The sequence below is a fragment of the Hippopotamus amphibius genome, chromosome 12 (genome assembly GCF_030028045.1).
Source record: "Hippopotamus amphibius kiboko isolate mHipAmp2 chromosome 12, mHipAmp2.hap2, whole genome shotgun sequence".
NCBI lineage: Eukaryota > Metazoa > Chordata > Mammalia > Artiodactyla > Hippopotamidae > Hippopotamus > Hippopotamus amphibius.
The window spans coordinates 67,214,164-67,223,220 of NC_080197.1; positions in this window are offsets into that span (position 1 = coordinate 67,214,164).

Consider the following 9,057-nt stretch of genomic DNA (forward strand, 5'->3'; position numbering starts at 1 on the left):
AGCACCATATTTGGGTAAGTGAATCCTGGCATATTTGTTAAACATCATACATATTCCTTCAGAGTGACTCTTTAAATATGCAGTATGTTCAGATACAGGAAAAACCAACCTGGAACAGTGGTGTGTTTTATTTCTTCATTGCCAGAGATCCTATCCTTTTCTTTGTTGTTTTTCTCAAAACACACAGTCTTCTTATTTGAAAATATTTATGTGTGTACGAGAGAATAGGAGATTTCTGTGTATTGTTCTTTGACACTTCTTTTTTTCCTACATTACTGCATTCTCACACATCTTTTTCCGTGGGGCAGGATGACTCTATTTTTCTTTATAACTATCAGTTCGCAAATCCACAGGGACTCTACATGGCACGGCTCACGATAACTTTCTAGTTCTGAAAAATTTGGGGGGAAACGATATTAACTTTATATGAGCAGATGAAGCCATTCGACTTTATTTGAAACCTTTATCAGTCTGACCCCATGAGGAGTGGTACCTTGGTTTGCTAGGTTGTGGTAGGTCTGGTGTCATATCTGATGACTGATTGAAGTTACAGTCTGCATTTCACCACATCGCTTTGAGATTTGGTCTAAGTCACTTCGCCTTCTGGAATTTCAGTTTCTTCTCCCAGTGCTTCTCGTCCATTTCAAAAGATTTTGTGAATATTAATATCAAAAAGCTTTGACTTCTCCTAAAGAAAGGAATGCCTCCAAATATAGGGCGATAAGAAATCTGAAAAGCACCATTTCATGATGATCATATAAGTAATCAGGGGGATTTTACCAAGAGAATAGTTACTTTGTACTAACTCCAGCTAAATAATGAAAAAAAATGCAGGGAAGAGACAGAAACCTACATATGTCCTCAAGGTATACATATAGTAACACTTTAACCGGGGGCAGGAATAAAAGTGAATCGATAAACAAACTGTTTGTAGGAGGTATTTTAGACCATTGATGTGTTTGATTTTACATTATTGTCATTCCCGTTTGATTGAGGACATTAAGTTAGTGCAGAAGACAAAAATCTGACAAAATGTTTAACATCGTCACCAGAGAAACTCAAATTAAACCACCATGAGATAACTACACACCCAGTGGAACAGATAAAAGCAAAAAGATAACACTACTAAAGTCGGCAGACTTGGAGCACGGAAAACAAATTGCCGGTGGGGTGTTAAGTGGTATGTCTCCTTTGGAAATGGGTGTGGGAGTTTCTTACAAAGGTAAACGTCATCTGCACAGTGACCCCACAATTCCATTTCTAGGTATTTACCCAGTAAAAATGAAAACATATATCCACAAAAAGACTCATACAAGGATGTTCATAGCAAACTGACTCATAATAATCCTAAACTGGGAATAACCCAAATGTCCTTGCACAGGTGAATAAACTGGATACACTCATGTAATCTAATACTACACAGCAAAAGAAAAGAAGAACAATTCTGATACAGCATACAACATGGATGCATCTCATAGACATTATCTTGCGTGAAAGAAACCAGATAACAGCAGGTCAGCTTGATAATAACTATTCTGCTATTATGTCCACAAACACTGTTTCCCACTTCCAGTCAAAAAACATATTTATTGTCTCACACACACACAGATTAAATCCATAAAAAGATTAAATCCATAAAAATAATTTTTAAATTTTTGAATGCTTCCTGTATGCCAGGCACCTATGGTAGCTGTTGTATATGCATTATATCATTTAATGGGTCAGGTACTGTTATCACCATTTTATAGACAAAGAAACTGTGACTTAGAGAAGGCAATGAAGTCTCAAGAGGAAAATGAAGAGTTGGGACTCAAACCCACATCCAAGTCCAAAACCTGCAAAAAACCAGTGCTATCAGCTGGCCCTCGACTGCTTGTCTTAGTCTGTGTTTATAGAAATATAGAAGTTAATCTGTCAGCTTTTATTAACCTATGGTGATTTATCAAATTGTAATAGAGAAGAAATGAATCATGGAATGGGGATTGTCTACTGATAAATATGTACATTTTTCAGTACATACTAGTCAAGAAGGAAGAGAAAGCTCCACTCAATCTGGAAACAGAAAAACACAGGTCACTGGCATGGAAAGGTCCTGAAAGTGATGGTATAAGAGAATTGACTGTGGGAGTTGAATGTATGAACTGGATTCCATCCGTGGGCTGCCAGTTTCTAGATTTCATCCACCTACCTTGACTCCTCTCTTTCTGCCTCCCCCCAAAGCTCACAGCTACATCAACTCATCTTCATTCTCACAGCACACAGCTGGGTCAGACCATCTTTTCTCCCACAAAGATGTTCAAAGACTCACTCTTCAGTTCCTCTAGGAATTAAGGCAAGATACAAGAAGCTCTTAAACAGCTTCACCTCCATTCTTCACACAACTCATATACAAACGCATATGTGCATACAGATATATGTATGTGCACACATCTGGACACAAGCACAGAAATTCATGTATACTTAGAGGGGCTTAATATTAGACATTCTCCTATGTACTCTGGTGCTGACCAATGGGACTTCCTGAGTCCCACTGCTGACCCTATGTCCTGGGATCTGGTGGTCCAGGGGCTACCACCAGCATCCCCTGTACTGCCTTGGGTGAAGCTCTCCTTGCCCCATGTACCAGGTCTCAGGAATGGGTTGCCACTTTGATTCCCCCAAGGCCCTTCTGCTCCTCCTGGTCCCCCTTCTTTGGGGACTAAAGCCTTGTCTCTTAGCCTCATATAGTGGTTCAAGCCTTGCTATATGTGGGGATACCCTTAGTTAGCCACATTTTTTTGCCTACCTGGCCATAAACCCCCACAAACCAGGTTCCCTCCCATGGGTGCATGGAAGGTACTCTTTTTCTGAGAGCAGTGGTTTTCTGGTAATGTTTTAAAACATATTCTCCTAGAGAAACACTCTGATTTACAGTGTTTATCAATTCCTGTGGCATAAATATTTCCACCATGAACAAATTCAAGCCACGAACATGCCCTCAGTTACCATAAAGTTGGGAAGAAATGAACAGCAGCACTTAATCTACAATATTTCTACTATTCAGATACAACAGAGTAAAGAACTTCAAAAGTATCAGCGATAGTAAAATGCTGTAAATGAAATGGTAAGTAATAAGTATTGAGTGTTTATTAACTTTACAATATAATTGAATGTTTTTGGTAAGGTCATATAATTTAATTTTTTTTACAATGGCTCTGCTTAACAACTGGCTTTCAAAATTCCTGGAAATTGAACAAGTGACTCTCACGAGGAAGTGCTAACTGGCTTCAGCACACCAGTACTTGAGGACAGCAGTCCCCTTGTTACTCGTTACTGTAAGTCCCACAGTAGGGCACATGTAGGCATTTGGTAAACCTACTACAGTCAGAGAATTAAATGAATAAATAAAGCACATCCTTTTTTTTAAAATAAATTTATTTATTTATTTATTTATTTATTTTTGGCTAAGTTGGGTCTTCGTTGCTGCATGAGAGCTTTCTCTAGTTGTGGCAAGCAGTGGCTACTCTTTGTTGTGGTGCACAGGCTTCTCAGCCTGGTGGCTTCTCTTACTGCTGAGCACTGGCTCTAGGCTCGCAGGTTTCAGTAGTTGCAGCATGAGGGCTCAGTAGCTGTGGCTTGCAGGCTCTAGAGTGCAGACCCAGTAGTTGTGGCACAGGGGGCTTAGTTGCTCTGCAGCATGTGGGATCTTTCCGGACCAGGCATCAAACCTGTGTCCCCTGCTCTGTCAGGTGGATTCTTAACCATTGTGCCACCAGGGAAGTCCCAAATAAAGCACTTCTGACTAACACACTAAAAGCAGGCTTCTGTTTGGTCTGCTTTTTGGAAGTTGTATTAATAAACATTTCACATGAATAAATATTATAACTGAACATTTGTTCATTCCATAAATATTTGTTGAGTAGCTACCACATGCCGTACAGTGTTCTAGAAGCTAGGATGCGCGAGTGAACCAGATAGGGAGTGGCCAAGATGGCAGAGTGGAAAGAACCTGAGCTCCGTTGCTCCCACAGACACACCCAAATCACAACTATTTACAGAGCAACTATTGATGAGAAAAACTGGAAGACTAGCAGAAAAGATCTACAACTCAAGATATAAAGAAGGAACCACAACAAGACAGGTAGGAGGGATGAGTTGCAGTATAATCAAGACCCATACTCCCGGGGGGCAGCCTACAAATGAGAGGATAATTACAATTGCAGATGTTCTCCCCAGGGAGTGAGGGGTCTGAGTCCCACATTGGCTCCCCAGCCCAGGGGTCCTGCACTGGGAAGACAAGCCCCAGAACATTTGGCTTCGAAGGCCATTGGGGCTTTCTTTTGACAGAACGAGAGGGTTGTGGGAAATAGAGACTCCACTCTTAAAGGACACATACAAAATCTCACACGCTCTGGGACCCAGGGATGAAGCAGTGATTTGAAAGGAGCCCAGGTCCGACCCCTCTGCTGACCTTGGAGAGTCTCCTGGAGAGGCAGGAGGCGACTGCAGCTCACCCTGGGGACATGGGCACTGGCAGTGGCCATTTGGGGAAGCTAGTTCTACCACGTGCACACTAGTGCTGGCAAGCTCCACTCTGGAATCCTTCCTCTAGTTTATTAGCACTGCAATCTGGCCCTGTCCACCAGCCTATGACTCAGGCCAAGCAACTAGCTGGGCGGAGACACAGCCCTACCTACCAGCAGGCCTGCTGCCTTAAGACCCTCTGAGCCCACAGCCACCCTGGGACCTGGCCCTGCTCACCAGAGAGCCCAGCACCTGGACTTGTACTCCAGTGGGCCAGCACTAGCCCTGGGACCAGCCTCTCCCACCAGTGGGTATGCACCAGCCTCAAGATACCCCTGGCCCAAGACCCACCCACAAGAGGGCCAAAACACCAACTCTAGGACCCCCACAGCCCTGCAGCCAGAGACCCTAGGACATACCAGTTGGCCAGTACAAGCCCCAGAATCTGGCCTCACCTACCAGTAGGTAGGCACCAATTCTAGGACCCCCACAGCCCTGCAGCTTACCATACCAGGACACAGCACACCCACCGCAGGCCTGCACCAGCTATAGGACAACATGACCCCTCAGCCAGTCACGCTGAGATCTGGCCCCATTCACAAGCAGACTGACACCAGCTTCGGGACACCCCAGGCCCCAAAGCCAGTAGCCTCAAGACCCAGCCCTGCCCACCAATGGCTGGAAGCCTCTGCACAAGGCAGTGTCTGGCAACCAACCAAACCGGGGGCTGAGCCACACCTACCAGACTGCCCACAGTAGTCAGTCTGCCACATAGAAGGACCAACAGAACCCAAATAGAGGGCACCCCTAGAGCACACAGCTCGGATGACCAGAGGGAGTGTGCTGCTGGGACATATTTGATGTCTCCTACAAAAGCCACTTCTCCAAGGTCGGGAAATGTAACCAAGCTACCACATATGGGAAAATAAAAATAACAGTGAAGAATACAATAACTGAACTGAAAAATGCACTGGAAGGAATTAACAGTAGACTAGATGATAAAGAGGAACAGATCAGTATGCTGGAAGACAGACTAGTGGGAAGCACTGAGGCAGATCAGAAAAAGGAATAAAAAGAAATGAGGACAGTTTAAGAGCCCTCTGAGACAACATCAAGCATTCTAACATTTGCATTAGGAGTCCCGGAAGGAGAAGAGAGAGCAAGGGCAGAGAACATATTTGAAGACATAATAGCTGAAAACTTCCCAAAGCTGGGAAAGGAAACAGACATCCAGGTCCAGAAAGCACAGAGAGTCCCAAACAGGATCAACCCAAAGAGAAACATACCAAGACACAGTGTAATTAAAGTGGCAAAAATTAAAGACAAGAGAGAATATCAAAAACAGCAAGGGAAAAGTAAAGTTACACATAAGGGAACCCCCATAAGGCTATCGGCTGACTTTTCAGCAGAAACTCCACAGACCAGAAGGGAGTGTCATGATATATTTAAAGTTATGAAAGGAAAAGACTTACAGCAAAGAATACCCTGCAAGGCCTTCATTCAGATTTGACAGAGAGAGCAAAAGTTTTACAGATAAGCAAAAGCTAAAAGAGTTCAGTATCACCAAACCAGCTTTACAAGAAATGTTAAAGGGACTCCTCTAAGCAGGAAAAAAAAAAAAAAAAAAGGCTACAAATAGAAACACGAAAATTATGAAAGGAGAAATCTCATTGGTAAAGACAAACATATAGTGAAGGTAATAAGCCATATATAAAGCTAATAAGAGGGTTAAAAGACAGAGGTAGAAAAATCATCTACATCCACAATAAGTAGTTGAGAGATACACAGAACAAAAAGATTTAAAATATGACGTTGAAAACAGTAAAGTTGGTGGGGAAGGATTAAAAATGCAAGATTATTAAAATTGTTTGAACTTAAGAAATCAGTAACTTGATAGATGATGATAGATAGAAATAGATGATAGATGATAGAGAGAGAGAGAGAGATGATAGCTAGATGATAGATGCATACATTGTGGGGAATATAGTCACAACTACATAATATCTTTGTATGGTGACATATGGTAACTAGACTTATTGTGGTGGTCGTTTTGAAACGTATAGACATATCGCATCACTGCATCATGTAACAGGAACCAACACAGTGTTGTAGGTCAATTATTCTTCAAAAACAAACTCATGGAAAAAGAGATCAGATTTGTGGTTACCAGAGGTGGGCGGTGGGGTGAGGGGGAATTGGATGAAGGTGGTCAAAAGGTACAAACTTCCAGCTATAAGATAAATAACTGCCAGGGATGTAATGTACATAGTAAACATAATTAACACTGCTGTTATGTTATATATGAAAGTGGTCAAGAGAGTAACTCCTGAGTTCCCATTACAAGAAAAAAGTTTTTTCCTATTTCTTTAACTTTGTATCTATATGAGATGATGGATGTTCACTAAACTTACTGTGGTAATCATTTCATGACATATATAAGTCAAATCATTATGCTGCACACCTTAACTTAGTGCTGTATGTCAATTATATCTCAATAAAACTGGAAGAAAAAAAAAAAGAGTGAACCAGACAGACAGGTGACTGTCCTCAAGAATCTTAATTCCAGGGGAATGGTAATAAATATTTCAGCAAGTTTCCCTTTTCCTTTTCTACTATAATCCCCCTCCCTCCCCTCCTAAGCAGAGAAGCTCTACTGGGCTGGGGGTCAGCTCTCTTCCATTTCACTCTTCGTTAGTTTTCTTCTTTCTCCCGCAACAATGTCCACTCCACCCTATCTGACTCCAGCTTGGATAATTTATGACCTCTTAGCTCTTCACTGTGTGTTTTTTTTCTCTTTCCAAACTTTCCAAGACATGTTTCTTTTATTACCGAAACTCTCTTTAGGAAAGGAAACTAACAATTGTTTAACATATTCTCTATACTAGGCATTCATGTATGTTATTTCATTTAATTCTCATTATAGCTCAGATGATGTATTATTACCCACATTCTTAGATGAGAGAACTGAACTTTTTTTTTTTTAATCTTTAAAGGTAGGATGTAAAGCTAGATCTGACTTTTTTTTAAGAATTTTTATTGAGATACAGTTAACAAAATAAACTGCATATATTTAGAGTGTACAATTTGGTATCCCAATCTCCCAGTTCATTCCCCGCCAACCCTCCCCACTTTCCCCACTTGGTGTACATATGTTTGTTCTCTACATCTGTGTCTCTATTTCTGCCTTGCAAACAGGTTGATTTGTACCATTTTTGTAGATTCCGCATATATGTGTTACTATACGGTATTTGTTTTTCTGACTCACTTCTTTCTGTATGACAGTCTCTATATCCATCCATGTCTCTACAAATGTCCCAGTTTCATTGCTTTTTACACCTGAGTAATATTCCATTGTATATATGTACCACATCTTTTTTATCCATTCATCTGTTGATGGACATTTAGGTTGCTTCCATGTCCTGGCTATTGTAAATAGTGCTGCAATGAACATTGGAGTGCACGTGTCTTTTTGAATTATGGTGTTCATATGGGTATATGCCCAGCAGTGGGATTGATAGGTCATATGGTAGTTCTATTTTCAGTTTTGCAAGGAAGCTCCATACTGTTCTCCATAGTGGCTGTATCAATTTACATTCCCACCAACAGTGCAAGAGCATTCCCTTTTCTCCACACCCTCTCCAGCATTACTGTTTGTTGATTTTCTGATGATGCCCATTCTAACTGGTGTGAGGTGATACCTCATTGTAGTTTTGATTTGCGTTTCTCTAATTAGTGATGTTGAGCAGCTTTTCATGTCCCTCTTGGCCATCCGTATGTCTTCTTTGGAGAAATGCCTATTTAGGTCTTCTGCCCATTTTTTGATTGGGTTTTTTGTTCTTTTGGTATTGAGCTGGATGAACTGTTTATATATTTCAGAGATTAATCCTTTGTCTGTTGGTTCGTTTGCAAATATTTTCTCCCATTCTGAGGGTTGCCTTTTCATCTTGCTTATAGTTTCCTTTGCTGTGCAGAAGCTTTAAAGTTTCATTAGGTCCCATTTATTTATTTTTGTTTTTATTTCCATTACTCTAGGGGGTGGATCAAAAAAGATCTTGTTGTTATTTACATCCAAGAGTGTTCTTCCTATGTTTTCCTCTAGGAATTTTTTAGTGTCTGGCCTTACAGTTAGGTCTTTAACCCATTTTGAGTTTATTTTTGTGTATGGTGTTAAAGAGTGTTCTAATTTCATTCTTTTACATGTAGCTGACCAATTTTCCCAGCACCACTTATTTAAGAGGCTGCCTTTTCTCCATTGTATGTCCTTACCTCCTTTGTCAGAGATTAGTTGACCATAGTTTATCCCTGGGCTTTCTATCCTGTTTCATTGATCTATATTTCTGTTTTTGTGCCAGTACCATACTGTCTTGATCACTGTAGCCTTGTAGTATAGCCTGAAGTCAGTAAGCCTGATTGCACCAACTCCATCTTTCCTTCTCAAGATGGCTTTGGCTATTCGGGGTCTTTTGTGTTTCCATACAAATCGTAAAATTTCTTGTTCTAGTTCTGTGAAAAATGCCATTGGTAATTTGATAGGGATTGCATTGAATCTGTACA